The following is a 21,059-nucleotide window of genomic DNA, read 5'->3' as shown; positions in this document are numbered from 1 at the left end:
GGCAAGTGAAGGATCTCCGCACACCGCATGGACATCTCCCGGCTTACGCTACCGTGGTTCTGAAGGTAATTCGCCGGTGGGGTCTGGGAATGTGGGAGGTCAGGACTCTGCCAAGGAAGCTCCTTGACAAAAGGGTTCTGTTGACCCATTTTCAGAGGCCTCTGGCACTCAGGGATTGCCCAAGTCGGGATCTTGGGGTGGGTCTGCATCTTTTGAATTCTATCAGGATCCCCTCGAAGGTTTGGGACTTGGCTTGGCGCTGCTTCCATGGGAAACTGTGTGTGAGGGACAATCTGAAGTGTAGGAGCTCTGAGGACAGGAACTGTCCTCGGGAGCATTGTGGTACCATGCTTGAAAGCATGGACCACTTCCTGCTTTGTTGTCCCTTTAACACAGAGGTGTACAACAGGGTGGGCACCTCCATTGGCTGGCCCCGGCTGGCCGGTCTCTCTTATGCGGAATGGGCCTATGGAGCATTCGGGGACCTGGGTGGTCGGGACCGCTGCACCTTATTTCTAGTTAGCGCAGTGGTTAGGTATCACACGTGGAACGCACGGTGCTTAGTATCGACGCAGCGGAAAATCCTCCCAGTGGACGATGTGTTTAGGACCATACTCGGTGACCTGGTGAAGGTGTGTTCTCTGGAGTATGAGAGACTGGGTACACGGAGGGCCGCTCTCCTCTGGAGGGGCTTTTCTTTTAGTGTGCCCTAGTCTGGTCATCTCCTCTCCTGGTGGTGGGCTGCTGCTGACACCATAGATTTTTGTTTTATTGATCAGTAGACAGTGATGTAGGGCTGCAGGCGCCGAACTTGGGCTTTGTCAGTTGTGGTTATTGTATTGTTTGTTTCTGTATATATTGTATATATGGGTTTGGGTGTAGGTGTTAGGTTGGGTGGAGGGAAAAGGGGGGAGGTGGGTTCATCTTGTGGGACACTGGTTATTTGGGTGAAAAACTGGCACTGCCTGATCTGGCCTATGGACGTTGGACTGAGGCATGAGGCGCAGGACCAGCTCTCAGGTCAGTGCCGGGGAGGGACTGGTGGGCTCGAGTGTGGGGGGTTTTGTTTTGTCTTGTATATATTTGTATAGTTAGCATTTATTTTATTTATTTAAAAAAAAAAAAAAAAAGAATGTATATATTAGTTTGTATATAATTTGTCGGTTATTGTTTATTATATTGTTATTTTTTGTTTGGTAACCGGACCAGATGTCATGGTGTAGGTAGTTATTATTGTGTATATATGTATAATATGTGTGTGAGGAGAGAGGGAGCGGCTGGACCAGTTCATTACATTGTTTATTTTCTGGTTATTAATTTTGTTATGTTTTTCATTTTTATAATAAAAGATCTACAGGATGTAACTCAGGATCAGTAATGTAATGTATGTACACAGTGACTGCACCAGCAGAACAGTGAGTGCAGCTCTGGAGTATAGTACAGGAGGTAACTCAGGATCAGTAATGTAATGCATGTACCCAGTGACTGCACCAGCAGAATAGTGAGTGCAGCTCTGGAGTATAATACAGGATGTAACTCAGGATCAGTACAGGATCAGTAATGTAATGTATGTACACAGTGACTGCACCAGCAGAATAGTGAGTGCGGCTCTGGAGTATAATACAGGATGTAACTCAGGATCAGTAATGTAATGTATGTACATAGTGACTGCACCAGCAGAATAGTGAGTGCAGCTCTGGAGTATAACATAGGATGTAACTCAGGATCAGTAATGTAATGTATGTACACAGTGACTGCACCAGCAGAATAATGAGTGCAGCTCTGGAGAATAATACAGGATGTAACTCAGGATCAGTAATGTAATGTATGTGCACAGTGACTGCACCAGCAGAATAGTGAGTGCGGCTCTGCAGTTTTTTAGAAAATAATGATTATGCAGAGTCTTAAAAAAAAATCTTGCATTGTCTGATCCTGCAGTCATCTGTTACACCACTGGATTTGCGCCTCTTCATTTTAACCTACAGACAGTACTATAGAGAGCAGGGAGACTGCGCACACTGTTTTGTTATGCTCTGGAATCATGGAGACAGATGATGTGTGTAGGACCTGTGTACAAGGAACAGTAGTAGATTTTTAATCATTGCTTTAAGCAAAGTTACTTTAACTTTTAATTTAAAAGCATTGAAGCAATATAAAAATGCATTTCTCTGACCTCTCCAGCGCTGTCTTTGACCACAACACAGTTATGTAGAGAGGGGTCTTCATCAGACACACAGATATCATGTGTATGATGGATTTATCCCCTCCTCATCTCCCTCCATGCGGGAATCACTGGGGATGGAAAGATACAGTAAAAAAGCCGCAGAGCAAAAAGTAAAAAAAAGAGGGAGGAAACAAATGAAGGGTCGGCTGAACAGAAGTCATTGTCATACAGTAATCTTAAAGAGTTCAATGACCGAGTAAAGAAAAAGACCACCAGGACTGGAGTAAGTGACTGGGAGCCAAGGGAAGAGACGAAGGGCAGAGACCCCAAAGGGGATTGCAGAGAGTTCAAGACACTTCTGAGTCCAGGACCTGGATCCCTGAGCAAATGGCTACAAAAGATATAAATCATTACCAAAAACTTCTAAAGGGACACTAATTCTTATTAATGTTCTATTAAATGCAAGCTACTGCTCCCTGTTATCAGCCATTGTAGTTGATTATTTAAGGGAATGTTGGACAGGAAGCCCAAAATATTCCCTTTCCTGTGGTCACTGCCTTTTATCACATATCTCCAGAGCTGAGAATATCCAGATACATCGACATCCACATCTGTGACTGATATCAGCCGCTGGATATATAAATGTGCAGATCTACAAGTGCTGAAAGGAGGAAGACAAGATGTCAGCCATAGACGGCAGGGGGGGATTACTGGGGATTACTGGGGATTACCGAGCAAATGTCTGGGGTGCGTTATAAAATATAGCAACATTTCCCCATCTATTCTTACTACAGACACATCTGGGCTGTGATAGATAGATAGATAGATAGATAGATAGATAGATAGATAGATAGATAGATAGATAGATAGATAGATAGATAATAAATGATAGATAGATAGATAATAGATAGATAGATAACAGATAATAGATAGATGATAGATAGATAGATAGATAATAGATAGATAGATAGATAGATAAATAATAGATAGATAGATAATAGACAGATAATAGATAGATGATAGATAGAAACATAAATAGATGATAGATAATAGATAGATAGATAGATAGATAGATAGATAGATAGATAGATGATATATACAATAGATATATAGATAGATAATATAATATATATAGATAATAGATAGATAATAGATCGATAGATAATAGATAGATAATGTATATATATATAGATAATAGATAGATGATAAATACATAGATAGATAATATAATATATATAGATAATAGATAGTTGATAGATGATAGATAGATAATAGATAGATAATAGATAGATAATAGATAGATAACAGATAGATGATAGATAATAGATAGATGATAGATAATATATATATATGATAGATAATAGATGATAGATAGATAATAGATAGATGATAGATAATAGATAGATGATAGATAGATAATAGATAGATAATAAATAGATAATAGATAATGGATAGATACACTATGTGCAGAATTATTAGGCAAGTTGTATTTTAGAGGATTATTTTTATTATTGATCAACAACTATGTTCTCAATCAACCCAAAAGACTCATAAATATCCAAGCTTAATATTTTTGGAAGTTGGAGTGTTTTTTTTTAGATTTGGCTATCTTAGGAGGATATCTGTTTGTGCAGGTAACTATTACTGTGCAGAATTATTAGGCAACTTAATAAAAACCAAATATAATCCCCCTCTCACTTGTTTATTTTCACCAGGTAAACCAATATCAGTGCACAAAATTTAGAAATAAACATTTCTGACATGCAAAAACAAAAACCAAAAAAATTAGTGATCAATATAGCCACCTTTCTTTATGATGACACTCAGCAGCCTCCATCCATAGATTCTGTCAGTTGCTTGATCTGTTTTCCATCAACATTGCGTGCAGCAGCCACCACAGCCCCCAGCTGTCTGCCTAGCCTTTGCTAGCTATTAAAATAGGGGGGACCCCACGTCATTTTTTTGGGTGGTCCCCCATTTTAATAGCTAGTAAAGGCTAGGTATTCAGCTGGGGGCTGATATTAGTAGCCTGGGAAGCTCCGTGGGAATTCAAACATCTGCCCCAGCCGTCTGCTTAACCTCCGCTAGAGACTAAAATTACGGGGAACCCCACGCCAATTTTTTTTTAATAAATCCTTTATTTTAACACTAAATGACAAGTACAGTAATCAACACTATCACTGTACTTATTATATATGTGACTGACATGTTTCTATCTATCTAATCTATGTGTGATTCTCTATTCTGTCTGTTATAAATTGTCGGGTACAGATGCTGAATTGCCGGCCGGCTTTTTTAAAGAGACGGTGCATGAAAACACTATTATTTTTTTAAATAAATCCTTTACACTAAATAACAAGTACAGTAACCAACACTGTCACTGTACTTATTATATATGTGACTGACATGTTTCTATCTATCTAATCTATGTGTGATGCTCTATTCTTTCTGTTCTAAATTGTCGGGTACCGGTGTACGCCGCTGCTGAATTGCCGGCTTTTCATGTTTCACTGTGAGCACTGTTCCCATCGATTTGGGCAACCACTGTAATGCCACAACCACCATGGCTGCGGCATTACAGTGAGTGGCAGACAATCCCTGCATGATGTGAAAAAATCCAGTTACGCTTTTGGTGCACGAACAGTTATCAAACATAACCTCGAACAGCCGAATTTTTTGCAAATCGTTCGCGTTCGTCGAACGGCTCGAACACCGCCCAAAACAGCTCGAATGTGAGATTGGCGAACAGTTCTAATCGAACACCGCTCATCTCTAATTTTAATACATGACGGCGTTGTTTGTTACTAAGAGTAATGTTTGAGACTGTGGCCCCAGCTCTCTTCAGGTCATTGACCAGGTTCTCCTGTGTAGTTCTGGGCTCATTCCTGACCTTTCTTAGAATCATCCTTACCCCATGAGTAATGAGTTCAAACATGTGCAATTAATACAGGTAATGAGTGCAAAGCAGGACGGCTTCTTAAAGAAGAACTAACAGGTCTGTGAGAGACAGAATTTTTGCTGGTTGATCGGTGATCAAATACTTATCTTATGCAATAAAATGTAAATTAATTATGTAAAAATCATAAAATGTGATTTTCTGGATTTTATTTTTAGATTCTGTCTCTCACAGGTGAAGTGACCTACGATAACAATTACAGACCTCTCCATTCTGTGTAAGTGGGAAAACTTGCAAAATCGGCAGATAGATAGATAGATAGATAGATAGATAGATAGATAGATAGATAGATAGATAGATAGATAGATAGATAGATAATCTAGCGAAATAAAATATTATAATAAATGTTTTCTAATATTTGCTTGTCTTTTGGTTCTATGACCTTGCCCGTTCCCGGTGTTGTGACCTCTGTGTTGGGTAATTCTCTCCTTGTATTGTGCTTTACGCAAAGCAGAAGAGAAACATTCATTATAGGATTAATTCATCGGCGCACAACAAGCTGTTTCCTAAACTACAGCCCGGCTCCCAGCAACACATATAATCCTCCGCAATCACTTTCAAAAAAGGATAATCCTGATCCTCAAGTGACGGTTACGTGTCATTAACGCTGAAAACCTACAATTACTCAAGAACTTTCACACTTATAATAGCAAAGTTACCTGAATACATAAGTTATAAGTCAGGATGTTCAGTGCTCAGCATCAATGAGAGAAGTAAGATTGTATACCAATATCTCCCTGAACGCAAGAAGAATTTCCAAAATCTTCATAGGACATCTTTTTAACCCATAACATGACAGTAAGATTATATAACTTTTATTTCAAAATCTTCAGTTTTACTTTAATTAGTTGATGCAAAAATTAGTACACCCCTCATCAAAAACTACTACATCTAGTATTGTCTATGACCTACATGATTTGTAAGGATGACACCGAGTCTTCTAGGTAGGGAGTGAACAAGTTGGCGATGTATTACAACATCAATCTTTTTCCTTTCTTCAGAACGAGCTCCAGAGCCAGGATGCCGGATGGAGAGTGATGACAACTTGTCTCTTCAGATCCCCCTATAGGTGTTCGGTTGGGTCGCATCAGGAGATACTTAACCACTGAGTCACTGTCAAATGTTCTACTTCAGAAATGCAACAGATGTGAGTTTTGGTGGAAAATTGCACATCTACCAAGCTCTCGGAGTGATGGCGGCATCTACTCTGTCACTATAGAGAAGTACATCTGTGAATTCATGATCTCATCAATAGCATGTAGCCCCCCAACATCAGCAGCTCATGTGCCCCCCAACATCAGCAGCTCATGTGCCCCCGACACCAGCAGCCCATGTGCCCCCGTACACCAGCAGCTTATGTTCCCCCGACACCACGAGTTCATATGCCCCCCGACTCCAGGAGTCCATGTGCCCCCGACACCAGCAGCCCATGTGCCCCCGACACCAGCAGTTCATGTGCCCCCAGACTCCAGGAGTCCATGTGCCCCCGACACCAACAGCTCATGTGCCCCTGACACCAGCAGCCCATGTGCCCCCCGACACAAGCAGCTCATGTGCCCCTGACACAGGCAGCTCATGTGCCCCCAGACACCAGCAACTCATGTGCCCCCGACGCCAGCAGCTTATGTGCTCCTAGACACCAGCAGCTCATGTGCCCCCGGACACCAACAGCTCATGTGCCCTCCGACATCAGCAGCTCATGTGCCCTCCGACACCAGCAGCTCATGTGCCCCCAGACACCAGCAACTCATGTGCCCCCGACGCCAGCAGCTTATGTGCTCCTAGACACCAGCAGCTCATGTGCCCCTGACAGCAGCAGCTCATGTGCCCCCCAATACCAGCAGCTCATGTGCCACCAGACACCAGCAGCTCATGTGCCCCCAGACACCAGCAGCTCATGTGCCCCCAGACACCAGCAGCTCAAGTGCCCCCAGACACCAGCAGCTCAAGTGCCCCCGACACCAGCAGCTCATGTGCCCCCAACACAAGGAGCTCATTTGCCCCCAACACAAGAAGCTTATGTGCCCTGACTCCAGGAGCCCATGTGCCCCCAGACACCAGCAGCTCATGTGTCCCCCTACACCAACAACTCATGTGCCCCCAGACACCAGCAGCTCATGTGTCCCCCTGCACCAACAACTCATGTGCCCCCAAACACCAGCAGCTCATGGCCCCTGACACCAGCAACTCATGTGCCCCCCGACACCAGCAACTCATGTGCCCCGACGCCAGCAGCTCATGTGTCCCCAACGCCAGCAGCTTATGTGCCCCCTGAGGCCAGCAGCTCATGTGCCCCCCGACACCAGCAGCTCATGTGCCCCCCGACGCCAGCATCTCATGTGCTCACAGACACCAGCAGCTCATGTGCCCCCCGACACCAGCAGCTCATGTGCCCTCAACACCAGCAGCTCATGTGCCCCTGACACAGGCAGCTCATGTGCTCCCCTGACACCAGCAACTCATGTGCCCCTGACACAGGCAGCTCATGTGCCCCCGACACCAGCAGCTCGTGTGCCACCGACACCAGCAGCTCATGTGCCCCAAGACACCAGCAGCTCATGTGCCCCCCGACACCAGCAGCTCATGTGCCCCCCGACTCCAGCAGCCCATGTGCCCCTGGACACCAGCAGCCCATGTACTTCCAGACACGAGCAGCTCATGTGCCCTCGACACCAGCAGCTCATGTGCCCCCGGACACAAGCAGCTCATGTGTCCCCAGACACCAGCAGCTTATGTGCCCCTGACACAGGCAGCACATGTGCCCCCAAAACCAGCAGCTCATGTAGCTCCCAGACACCAGCAGCTCATGTAGCTCCCAGACACCAGCAGCTCATGTTCCCCCCGACACCAGCAGCTCATGTGCCCCCAGACACCAGCAGCTCATGTGCCCCCAGACACCAGCAGCTCATGTGCCCCCAGACACCAGCAGCTCATGTGCCCCCAACACCAGCAGCTCATGTGCCCCCAGACACCAGCAGCTCATGTGCCCCCAGACACCAGCAGCTCATGTGCCCCCAACACCAGCAGCCCATGTGCCCCCGACACCAGCAGCTCATGTGCCCCCAGACACCAGCAGCTCATGTGCCCCCAACACCAGCAGCTCATGTGTCATGTGCCCCCGACACCAGAAGCTCATGTAGCTCCCAGACACCAGCAGCTCATGTGCCCCCCGACTCCAGTAACCCATGTGCCCCTGGACACCAGCAGCCCATTTACTTCCGGACACCAGCAACTCATGTGCCCTTGACACCAGCAGCTCATGTGCCCCCGGACACCAGCAGCTCATGTGTCCCTGACACAGGCAGCTCATGTGCCCCCCGACACCAGCAGCTCATGTGCCCCCCCCACACCTGCAGCTCATGTAGCTCCCAGACACCAGCAGCTCATCTGCCCCCGACACCAGCAGCTCATGTGCCCCCCGACCCCAGCAGCTCATGTGCTCCCCCGACACCAGCAGCTCATGTGCCCCTGGACACCAGCAGCTCATGTGCCCCTGACACAGGCAGGTCATGTGCCCCCGACACCGGCAGCTCATGTGCCCCCGACACCAGCAGCTCGTGTGCCCCCGACACCAGCAGCTCATGTGCCCCAAGACACCAGCAGCTCATGTACTTCCGGACACCAGAAGCTCATGTAGCCCCTGGACACCAGCAACTCATGTGCCCTTGACACCAGCAGCTCATGTGCCCCCGGACACCAGCAGCTCATGTGTCCCTGACACAGGCAGCTCATGTGCCCCCGACACCAGCAGCTCATGTGCCCCCCCAACACCAGCAGCTCATGTAGCTCCCAGACACCAGCAGCTCATCTGCCCCCGACACCAGCAGCTCATGTGCTCCCCCGACACCAGCAGCTCATCTGCCCCCTACACTAGCAGCTGATGTGCCCATGACACAGGCAGGTCATGTGCCCCCGACACCGGCAGCTCATGTGCCCCAGACACCAGCAGCTTATGTGCCCCCCGACTCCAGCAGCCCATGTGCCCCTGGACACCAGCAGCTCATGTAGCCCCTGGACACCAGCAGCTCATGTAGCCCCTGGACACCAGCAGCTCATGTAGCCCCTGGACACCAGCAGCTCATGTAGCCCCTGGACACCAGCAGCTCATGTGCCCCTATGTAAGGACTAGAAAAAAGAGGGGAGAGAAGCGCTGTGTAAAGGACCAAATGGACAATTATGAGATAAGAGACGGCCAAGAGGCCACTCACCCGCTGGAGTTGTGCACCCCTGCACAACCCCGGTGACTGCCAGTAGATGGAGCAAGGAGACAGGATGAGTCTCTCCGCGTGGTGCGGGCTCGTGGGCTTGCCACGTGTTGTATGCTGCGGACCGCTGGCTGTGCCCGCCACTTCTGGGTTCCTGGTCGTGAACCACGTGACCGGCCGCGGACCACGTGACCCGGGACCGGATGTGCTTCACCGCAGGTCCTGTAAGTCTGAAGGAGGCGGCTCCCTTGCAACAGGTCCTTGATTGATGGGTGGGAAAGAATGGTAGGGAATTAATCCACAAAGCTGCTCCTGCCACTCACCCTCAAAGAGGGAAGGAAAAGTGTGAAAAAAAGAGAAAGCAGTCTATGGTGCGCTAGAGTGATAACTAGAAAAATTTGGGGCTAAAAACATTTAATAAGCCCTTTCCACAATGCGTTTCGATAGTAAACTATCTTCATCAGGTGGTACAAGGGTATGGACACAAGATAAAACATATATAGGCAAAGCTTCACAATGATTGGTTGGTATACTAATTGGCTTTACAATGATTGGTTCTGATGCTCCCCCTGGGCCGTGGAGTACTCGGTAGCCGGGCCTGTCATTGCTAAGGGAGATGTCACAGTGGCGGTGACCCGGTCCGTGACCCAGGGCGGTCCATAATAGGGGATTTTATAGTTTTTTGTATTTAATGTTCGTGACGCCACCTGTGGTATGTGGCTATATGGAGCCGCCACTGCGGAGCAGGTCCTCTGGAGCATTTGTTAATGCAGCAGAGTTGGTTCAGCTCTTCACAGGTAGAGCTTAGCTCCAGGGTGTTGCTGTGATGGTGAATGATGAAGTAACTCTGGTGGTGCAGTATGGTGCAGGGGATGATAGACAGTAGGGTGCAGTCTTCAGGGTTTTACTCACAATTTTCACGTTGCTCCTGGTTACAGCTGCAGTTCATAACCACCCACGTCGTCCGTGTTTACTCAGGGAGGGGTTCAGCAAACCCTCAGGTAATTCAAGAGCATTTAGCAAGACCCCTTTCCGTGTGCCTCTCCTGGTCGTCTTCCTGCGCTGGCTCTCACCCTCCTGCCCTGCACCTCGCAAACAGTGTCCCAAGCCGGTAACCGCAGATCTTGGCGGGCAACCGGGAGTTCCCTGGATCTTGTGTGGCTACTTTTTTGGCTATTAATTGCGGCTGTGGCAACTACATCCTGGAAATCTAGAAGCCTCCAGTTACTAGTTGAATATTGCAATTCTCACTAGTTAGGCGCCGGTCCCCTTTGTGGCCTGATCCTTCCACTCCTGGTAGATTCGGGCGTACGGGTGGCCTCCAGCACTTCTCGTACCCCTAGGATCCACTCTTTCCTTCTGGAGCCTTTCTCCCTGCTCCCCTCTTCCCTTCAGTCTCTCTTCTTCCTGAGCAGAGCTCCTGCAGGGCTCCTGCTCCTTTCACTCTCCTCCTCTGACTGAACTGAACTGAACACACACCCAAGATGGCTTCCCCTTTTTATATCCTCCTTCTCAAGTGCTCCCCTGAACGTCTTCCTCCACCCACATCCACTACATGGTTCCCCCTCTCTTGGTTCCCCCCACTCCAGCCAGGGACCGGGCTCAGCAAGGCAGCAGTGCATCTTGCCCCTCCTGCTGGTCTGGAGTAGAGTAGTGTTGATTGCAGGTGTTTGGGTCCTGGGCAGTACTCCATCCTTACCTGAGAGTGAGATACCACACCTCTGGGTGAGATGCAGTACCTCTGTGGCGACTGAACCCGCAGGGGCACCACAGTTCAAACGCTGATTAGTTGAACCTGGGTTCACAAGGAACCCTTCATGTGCCGGTGTGCATGTGCCTCCAACAGTCGCATATGGACAACCTTCACATGAATTCAAAGATCAAGGATACATTGGATAAGACGTAGAATGTAGCAATATATATTAATGAACCATATTAAAAAATACATTATTAGTATAAAATACACACAAGAATTATTGTGTTATGACATGTTGCAAATGTGAAAATAATAATAATAAGAAGAGAAGAGGGGAAGAAGGGGGGGGGAGTGGTAAATCAAAAACAATCTGAAGGGAAGGGCAAGATCACTAAGAGTTGATCACATTTTCAAGGGCCAAATTCAGACCTTCAAGGGCTAATGTGCCCAATTTGAAAATCCAGAACTCTCTTTATTAATCAAACTCGCCAATCGATCCGAGACGGTATCAGGTACATAATCAATAATAGCAAGCCTCATATCTCCTGGATCTTTTTGATGGATGATACTGAAGTGTTTCGATACACTATGTAATTGATAACCTATCCGGATATTGTGTCTATGTTTATTTAGACATGCATGCATAGTTTGTATCGTTCGACCCACGTACTGAAGGTCACATGTACACTCCAGTAGGTGGATCACATGTGTTGATTGGCAATTCACGTCATGTTTGAGAATTTCTTTCCTGTAGTGTGTGATGAGAAGGTCTTTTGAGCTCCATTTTGAATGGCTTTACAACATAAACACTTTGGCGTATTACACGGAAGACAACCCAGACGGATGCCATCCTGTGGTAGCTGTATTTTGGACTTCAAAGATGTATTACTTGGTGCTATTAAACTTCATAGATTTTTATTCTTCCTATAAATGATGCTTGGTTTATTGGGTATGAAAGGCCCTAAAATTGGGTCACCCGTCAAAACAAACCAAAATTTGTTCAGGATATTGTGAATGGTGACCCTAGATTGACTGAATGTAGTAACCATACTCCATCTAGTCAACTCTGAGGCTGTTTTATTTTTATTTTTACCAGTGGATGATTCAATCCTATTGATGCACATGTCCTGGGTAAGAGCCCTAGTTTTAGAAAAGGCATCCTTCAATAATTTTTGGGGGTAACCCTTCTGTAAGAACTGTTTTCTCAATATTTTAGATTCCACCAAAAAATCAGAGTCTCTGGTGCAGTTTTATCGAACCCTCCAATATTGCCCGTAGGGAATGTTAAATATTAATTATGAATATTCATTTTATTCTGAATTCTGAATTCTGTACCATACAGATTGCATCAGCCATCGTGTTAGGGTTTTTAGCTGATATGCGCTATTTGTGTATTTTTGGTTCAGCACCATAATTAGAAGAACAGGTGCCATATCACCGGCCTATAAAATCCCATGTTAGAGACAGGGGGGGGGGGGGCTCTTGCCATTCCACAGGATGAGGTTCTGTGTGTAAACCAGCTGCTGATGTAGGCCCAACAGACACATGGTGTCATCCTGACACACGTGCTGGACACAGACGGATGCAATCTACCATCCAGGATCCCAGGAAAAGATGGATGAATCTCAACTATTAAGCTAATTATGGACAAATGGACAATTACTCTAACTATTTATCTATTGTATGTACCTTCTGCAATTATTCTTTTTAATGGACAATCCAAGAATAAATCGATACATTTTTTTATAAGAATATCGTGATATAGAAGTCCTTGATAGAAAATTATACAGAAAGAAGTATTTTTTTTTACATTGGCAAGCCTTAGCCAGTCCTGATTTTTCATGTTTTTAAGTGAATTTCCTTCTTGAACAAAGGGGGGAGAGAAGAGAAGAGATGAGCTGAACAGCTGTTGTTCACGTGTCAGGAAATCTACTAACATTGTCACAAGAATCAGAAAGAACCTACAGATTGAGGACTGATCTATTCTACAGATGGACTGACAGGCACCAGAGGAACTACAAGGATCAGATCAGACCAACTGAGGATAGTACGTGCTGATCATCAGAAGCTAAGAAATCTGAAGGTAAGCAAAATATGGATATAATTTCTTCTTTTGCTAAACAAAGTAAGATTAACTTCAAAGTTAATGAAGGAAATTACTTAGATGTTTTGTGGCTTAGTTTATATAGAGACTGTGAATTGCAGAATTTACAGTTAACTTCTAAATTGGTAAATAGAGACAAACACAAATTAAGGAATGAGTCTGACGAAGAGACGGACATACAAAAAACTGACACGGGAGTAGACATGATTGACATACGAGAAACTGACATATTAGGTGATGTGGGCGGAGACATGAGTGACGTAGGAGGAGCTGACATACAAGGGCCACTAAAAATAGCAGAAAACTTAGGAGCTACCGAGGCCCAACTTCAAATTAAAATGAGGAAAAATTTGCTAAAATTATACAAAATCATGCCAAAATATGACGTCAAAATCCATGTCTGTACAAATTCAGAGATATTTGAGAGCTTTTCTGATAAGTTTGATTTATCCAATGAGGAGAGGAATCAATTATTTAAAATGTGGATTCCTGTGACATTTTCCTGACGTTTAAATTTAATGCCCTGTGAAAATGACTCTCCTAATGAATGGGAAAATGATTTGGACAGATAAAAATATTTGATTTATTGTGCCGCAAAGGATTTCCCCGACGTAGATGATCTACAAAAATTAAGGATTGGTAGGAAAAAATGTACATAAACATTCATGTCCATATTTGAACGGTTGTACAAAGCTCTCATCAAAAATGGAAAATTACAACAAATGATAACAACTTTTGGACAAAAATTCAAATTCTTAAATCCAGTATCTCGAGTTATAGCGTCACAAAAAGAATATTTCTTTGAATGTGCACAGTTGCTTGATTTTGTTAGAAAACATGAGAATCGTGAAAAGAAAATAAATCAAGCTAAATTTATAAAACCAGAAAAGGTAAAATCTTCTCAAAAGCCAATATCAAACTCTCCTAGACTGAGTCATCCCCATAATGAAATCTATGAAATACGCAGGAGATTTCATATATGTTATAAGCCATATCAGATGATTCAAAAGTCAATTTCTTCACAGTTTCAAAGCTCTGGCCGTCTTCCCCTAAAAATAAAAATGGCTGAAATTGACAGACAGGGACAGGTGGGACCGGCTCAGAATGACATAATGGAATGTAAGCTGAAGACTCTATTTAAGGATGAAAAAATGTCTTTTCTAAACAGAGCTTTTCTGGAGATTTTTGACAGAGACAGAAGATTTGGTTTAGGGAGTGGCTAAGAAAAAATTGTAATTATATGTTGTGTCAAAGTGTTATACAATGTATCATTAGTAGTGTTAAGCGATACCTTCCGATATCGGGAAATATCGGATCGGATTGGATCGGACCGATACCGAAAAAGTATCGGATATCGCCGATTCCGATACCGGAAACCAATGCAAGTCAATGGGACAGAAATATCGGAATAAAAATAAACCCTTTCTTTCCTTGTAGGTTAATTCTACATGAAGGAAAACAACTAAGAATAATGTAGAATGTATTGGGGGAGGTGGGGGAGACAATAAAGGCATAGAGGTTTAGCCCAATCAAATGGAATAGCAGGAATTAATATTTTTTTTTAAGACGTTCTGAGTTACGGAAATATTGACTATGTTAAGTATTTTTATATTTTGTCAGATATTTATGTTTCACTACTTCCATGCTCTTCACCTTCTTTTTTACTTCTCCCACACTTTCTCCTTCATCATCTTCAGCATCTTTTTCATCCACTTCTTCTTCAACTTCTTCATCTTCTTCTTCTTCACCTTCTTCGTATTATTCTTTTTTTTTACATTCTTCATATTCTACTTCTTCATCTTCTTCATCTTCTTCTTCTTCATCATATTCTTATTTGTGGCAGGCATTCCTGTAGTTGTTATCTATAAAAGGTTGGACATTACACCTTTCGTTCTGCCCGTCACAAAAGATTTACAACAGGATTTGTCCGCGTTCAGTTTGGCCTGCAGCAGCAGGTCTTTTCCAGGGGCACCACGAGGAGGAACGGACTCACCCCCATACACTGCTTAGTCATCTTCTGCTTATAATTTAGATATTATCTTTTGCTCTGATTTTTAGTCTTATGCTTAATGTTCTTCCGCTTTTTGTTCTGCAGCTTCTTGTATTTCTGCTTCTTGGCTTTCTGTCTCTTGTTCTTCTGTATCTTGGTGCTTGTCTTCTCTTCTTTGTCCTCTTGGTCAACTTCTTCAGGGTCATCTTCTTGGTCTTCTTCGGGGTGGTCTTCAGGGTCGTCGTCTTCGGGGGTCCTCGTCTTCGGGGTCCTCGTCTTCTTCGGGTTGGTCTTCTGGGTCCTCGTCTTCTTCGGGGTGGTCTTCAGGGTCCTCGTCTTCTTCGGGGTGGTCTTCAGGGTCCTCGTCTTCTTCGGGGTGGTCTTCAGGGTCCTCGTCTTCTTCGGGGTGGTCTTCAGGGTCCTCGTATTCAGGGTCGTCGTCTTCGGGGTCCTCGTCTTCTTAGGGTTGGTCTTCGGGGTCCTCGTCTTCAGGGTCCTCGTCAGGGAGATCTAGAGTGATTACCAAGAACCATTTCAAAAAGCTTGAACTTGGAAATGTAGCAGAAGGTACAAGAAAGCTGAGGAACTACCGAGGACCAGCTGACGGTACTGGAACCCGGATGGGTAGCAGAAGGTACAAGAGCCAATGGAACTGCCGAAGACCAGCTGACGGTACTGGAACTCGGTTACTAAGCAGGAGGTACCTGTGCCAGAAAGCACTACCAAGGACCAGCAGACGTTGGTGGAACTTGGATACCGAGAAGGAGGCACCTAATCCAAAGGCACTGCCGAGAACCAGCTGACGGTACTGGAACCCGGATGGGTAGCAGAAGGTACCCATGTAAAAAAAAGTTCAAGGCCGCGAGCCGGCCGCAGTTACCAAAACCCACAGTCCTACAGGGGGTGCTTGTCCTATTGGCACTATGGAACCAGCCTTCATTGCCAGATCCCGCAGCCCACATAGGAGTCACCTAAACTGCAGGCACCATAGAGTCGGCTAACCCGACCGCAACACAACAGGACAACGCATTGGAGGCAAAGTGACGTTGACACTACCCGGAAACAGCTGGCGTGCTGGAACCAGGCTGGGCAGGAGGGAGTACCCGTGCCAAAGTCACTGCCGAGAACCAGCTGACGGTACTGGAACCCGGATGGGTAGTAGAAGGTACAAGAGCAAATGGAACTACCGAGGACCAGCTGACGGTACTGGAACCCGGATGGGTAGCAGAAGGTACAAGAGCCAATGGAACTGCCGAAGACCAGCTGACGGTACTGGAACTCGGTTACTAAGCAGGAGGTACCTGTGCCAGAAAGCACTACCAAGGACCAGCAGACGTTGGTGGAACTTGGATACCGAGAAGGAGGCACCTAATCCAAAGGCACTGCCGAGAACCAGCTGACGGTACTGGAACCCGGATGGGTAGCAGAAGGTACCCATGTAAAAAAAAGCTCAAGGCCGCGAGCCGGCCGCAGTTACCAAAACCCACAGTCCTACAGGGGGTGCTTGTCCTATTGGCACTATGGAACCAGCCTTCATTGCCAGATCCCGCAGCCCACATAGGAGTCACCTAAACTGCAGGCACCATAGAGTCGGCTAACTCGACCGCAACACGACAGGACAACGCATTGGAGGCAAAGTGACGTTGACACTACCCGGAAACAGCTGGCGTGCTGGAACCAGGCTGGGCAGGAGGGAGTACCCGTGCCAAAGTCACTGCCGAGAACCAGCTGACGGTACTGGAACCCGGATGGGTAGTAGAAGGTACAAGAGCAAATGGAACTACCGAGGACCAGCTGACGGTACTGGAACCCGGATGGGTAGCAGAAGGTACAAGAGCAAATGGAACTACCGAGAACCAGCTGGCGGTGCTGGAACCCAGGGTAAATACTAAAAACAGAGTGGAGCCAGAGGTGTAATTGGAGCAAGTTTTAAATCCGTAGTACAGTGGATGTGGACAAAGCAGGAGAATTTGCCGGACACACAGCTGGGGATCAGCTGACGTTACTGAACCCCAATAACACTGGAGCAAGCGTTGACTGTGCAGACAGCACTTCTGAGCAGCAACTAGCGGTATTGGAGCCCAGGGTAAATACTAAAAACGGAGGAGCCGGAGGTGTATTTGGAGGAGGTTTTAAATCCGTAGTACAGTGGATGTGGACAAAGCAGGAGAATTTGCCGGACACACAGCTGGGGATCAGCTGACGTTACTGAACCCCAATAACACTGGAGCAAGCGTTGACTGTGCAGACGGCACTTCTGAGCAGCAGCTAGCGGTATTGGAGCCCAGGGTAAATACTAAAAACGGAGGAGCCAGAGGTGTATTTGGAGGAGGTTTTAAATCCGTAGTACAGTGGATGTGGCCAAAGCAGGAGAATTTGCCGGACACACAGCTGGGGATCAGCTGACGTTACTGAACCCCAATAACACTGGAGCAAGCGTTGACTGTGCAGACAGCACTTCTGAGCAGCAACTAGCGGTATTGGAGCCCAGGGTAAATACTAAAAACGGAGGAGCCAGAGGTGTATTTGGAGGAGGTTTAAAATCAGTAGTACAGTGGATGTGGACAGAGCAGGAGAAATTGCCGTCCGCACAGCAGGGGAACAGCTGACGTTACTGAACCCCAATAACACGGCAGCAAGTGTTGACTGTGCAGACGGCACTTCCGAGCGCCAACTGGCGGTGTTGGAGCTCAGGGATAATACTGAAAACAGAGGAGCCAGAGGTGTAATTGGAGCAACTTTAAAATCTGTAGTAGTGAGAATGTGGACAGAGCAGGAGAAATTGCCGTCCGCACAGCAGGGGAACAGCTGACGTTACTGAACCCCAATAACACGGCAGCAAGTGTTGACTGTGCAGACGGCACTTCCGAGCGCCAACTGGCGGTGTTGGAGCTCAGGGATAATACTGAAAACAGAGGAGCCAGAGGTGTAATTGGAGCAACTTTAAAATCTGTAGTAGTGAGAATGTGGACAGAGCAGGAGAAATTGCCGTCCGCACAGCAGGGGAACAGCTGACATTACTGAACCCCAATAACACGGCAGCAAGTGTTGACTGTGCAGACGGCACTTCCGAGCGCCAACTGGCGGTGTTGGAGCTCAGGGATAATACTGAAAACAGAGGAGCCAGAGGTGTAATTGGAGCAACTTTAAAATCTGTAGTAGTGAGAATGTGGACAGAGCAGGAGAAATTGCCGTCCGCACAGCAGGGGAACAGCTGACGTTACTGAACCCCAATAACACGGCAGCAAGTGTTGACTGTGCAGACGGCACTTCCGAGCGCCAACTGGCGGTGTTGGAGCTCAGGGATAATACTGAAAACAGAGGAGCCAGAGGTGTAATTGGAGCAACTTTAAAATCTGTAGTAGTGAGAATGTGGACAGAGCAGGAGAAATTGCCGTCCGCACAGCAGGGGAACAGCTGACGTTACTGAACCCCAATAACACGGCAGCAAGTGTTGACTGTGCAGACGGCACTTCCGAGCGCCAACTGGCGGTGTTGGAGCTCAGGGATAATACTGAAAACAGAGGAGCCAGAGGTGTAATTGGAGCAACTTTAAAATCTGTAGTAGTGAGAATGTGGACAGAGCAGGAGAAATTGCCGTCCGCACAGCAGGGGAACAGCTGACGTTACTGAACCCCAATAACACGGCAGCAAGTGTTGACTGTGCAGACGGCACTTCCGAGCGCCAACTGGCGGTGTTGGAGCTCAGGGATAATACTGAAAACAGAGGAGCCAGAGGTGTAATTGGAGCAACTTTAAAATCTGTAGTAGTGAGAATGTGGACAGAGCAGGAGAAATTGCCGTCCGCACAGCAGGGGAACAGCTGACGTTACTGAACCCCAATATCACGGCAGCAAGTGTTGACTGTGCAGACGGCACTTCCGAGCGCCAACTGGCGGTGTTGGAGCTCAGGGATAATACTGAAAACAGAGGAGCCAGAGGTGTAATTGGAGCAACTTTAAAATCTGTAGTAGTGAGAATGTGGACAGAGCAGGAGAAATTGCCGTCCGCACAGCAGGGGAACAGCTGACGTTACTGAACCCCAATAACACGGCAGCAAGTGTTGGCTGTGCAGACGGCACTTCCGAGCGCCAACTGGCGGTGTTGGAGCTCAGGGATAATACTGAAAACAGAGGAGCCAGAGGTGTAATTGGAGCAACTTTAAAATCTGTAGTAGTGAGAATGTGGACAGAGCAGGAGAAATTGCCGTCCGCACAGCAGGGGAACAGCTGACGTTACTGAACCCCAATAACACGGCAGCAAGTGTTGACTGTGCAGACGGCACTTCCCAGCGCCAACTGGCGGTGTTGGAGCTCAGGGATTACAGTTCAGGTGGTAGAAACATGAACAGAACAGGAGACCTGGATACTGTTGCCAACCAATTATTTATTCTGGAAGAGGACTGGCAAATTCATGAGAGATCCAGGCCTTGTTCATTTTGAGAAAAGTAAGCCGGTCAACGTTATCGGACGATAGTCGCATGCGACGGTCTGTTAGTACATCACCTGCGGCACTAAAGACGCGTTCCGATAATACACTAGCAGCAGGGCAAGCTAGCACCTCCAGTGCATACTGACTAAGCTCTGGCCATGTATCCAGCTTACAGACCCAAAACTTGAAGGGAGAAGAGCCGTCTGGGAGTACACTAAGAGGGCAAGACATGTAGTCTGTCACCATCTGACGGAAACGTTGCCTCCTGCTGACTGGAGCCGTCTGTGATGGTGTAGACATTTGTGGCGGCGGGGACACAAAACTTTGCCACATTTCGGCCATACTGGTCTTGCCTTGTGCTGAGGCGCTGCTTCTGCTCCCTCTTTGTGCAGAGCTTCCTCCACTGCCTCGATGCACTGAGCTGCTTTGTAAAGCACTAGCAGCACTGCTCTCGGTTGGAATGGAGAACATGATGGAATGCACCAGTGCGTCTTGGTACTCCCGCATTTTATGCTTCCGGTTCAACGGTGTTATGAGGCTTTGTAAGTTGTCCCGGTAGCGAGGATCTAGGAGGGTGGACACCCAATAATCAGCCGTGTTGAGAATGTGGGCGATGCGGCGGTCGTTTCTCAGGCACTGCAGCATGAAATCAACCATGTGCTGCAGACTGCCAACTGGCCAAGAAACGCTGTCCCCTGCTTGAGGCGTGATCTCTGCCTGCTCTGCATCACCCCACCCTCGCTCTAGATACTGACTACTAGAGCATTGTGTACCTCCCTCCTCTGGACAGATGTCTTCCTCATCCATTGACTCCTTCTCATCCTCCTCACAAAGTGTCCCCTGCCTAGGCCTTTGTGAGGAACCACGTTGCGCAGACTGTAGAGAAGCAGATGGCATTTGTGACTCCTCATCCTCCACCTCTTCCAAAACCTCGTCCCTTAGTGCTTGCAGTGTTTTTTCAAGCAGGCAGATAAGGGGGATAGTCATGCTGACTAGTGCATCATCTGCACTCGCCATCCGCGTGGAATAATCGAAGGCACGCAAAACGTGGCAAATGTCCTTCATAGAGGCCCACTCAGTGGTGGTGAAGTGTGAACGGCGCGCACTGCGACTTGTTTGCGCCTGCTGCAGCTGGTACTCCATTACTGCTGCCTGCTGCTCACACAACCTCTCCAACATATGTAATGTTGAATTCCACCTGGTGGGTAGGTCACATATGATGCGATGTTCCGGAAGACGTAATCGGCGCTGCAGAGCTGCAATGCGTGATCTTGCATTGCTGGAACGCCGCAAGTGAGCGCACTCTATGCGGACCTTGTGAAGCAGTGCATCAAGATCCGGATAGTCCCTCAAAAAACTCTGCACGACCAAGTTGAGCACATGTGCCAGACATGGGATGTGAGTGAGGTTGCCTAGGCCCAGAGCTGCCACCAGATTTCGGCCATTGTCACACACTACCATGCCTGGCTGGAGATTCGCTGGCACAAACCACACGTCGCTCTGCTGCTTGATG

The sequence above is a fragment of the Phyllobates terribilis genome, unplaced genomic scaffold (assembly GCF_046119375.1).
Source record: "Phyllobates terribilis strain yellow unplaced genomic scaffold, ASM4611937v1 Scaffold_8__6_contigs__length_399053987, whole genome shotgun sequence".
Lineage (NCBI taxonomy): Eukaryota > Metazoa > Chordata > Amphibia > Anura > Dendrobatidae > Phyllobates > Phyllobates terribilis.
Note: the sequence above shows the minus strand (reverse complement) of the source record.